Source organism: Theropithecus gelada, chromosome 2, assembly GCF_003255815.1.
Source record: "Theropithecus gelada isolate Dixy chromosome 2, Tgel_1.0, whole genome shotgun sequence".
Lineage (NCBI taxonomy): Eukaryota > Metazoa > Chordata > Mammalia > Primates > Cercopithecidae > Theropithecus > Theropithecus gelada.
Window position 1 is genome coordinate 90719933 of NC_037669.1, and position 493 is coordinate 90720425.

General features: G+C 49.3%; 1 protein-coding gene across 8 annotated transcripts in view; it reads right to left on the bottom strand.

Moving 5' to 3' along the window:
- DAG1 (dystroglycan 1) overlaps positions 1–493 on the bottom strand; it is a 75977-nt gene that overhangs the window by 47730 nt on the left and 27754 nt on the right. The window lies entirely within an intron of this gene.

Sequence of the window (493 nt, forward strand, 5' to 3'; positions counted from 1 at the left end):
AAAAAAAAAAAAAAAAAAAAAGAAAACACCTTCCACGCATCAGCAGATTAAGGCCACCACTGAAAAGTACCTTGGAGCTGCTACTCCCCCTCCCCATCCAGTACTTAGAAATATATAAATTACAACAGCACCCTTTTGATAAGATGAAGATCTCCTGCATTTATCCCTTTTTAAATTTTCCTTTAAAGATACAGGGTCTCGAGGCCGGGCGCGGTGGCTCAAGCCTGTAATCCCAGCACTTTGGGAGGCCGAGACGGGCGGATCACGAGGTCAGGAGATCAAGACCATCTTGGCTAACACGGTGAAACCCCGTCTCTAAAAAAAAAAAAATACAAAAAACTAGCCGGGCGAGGTGGCGAGCTCCTGTAGTCCCAGCTACTTGGGAGGCTGAGGCAGGAGAATGGCGTGAACCCGGGAGGCGGAGCTTGCAGTGAGCTGAGATCCGGCCACTGCACTCCAGCCTGGGCAACAGAGCGAGACTCCGTCTCAAAAA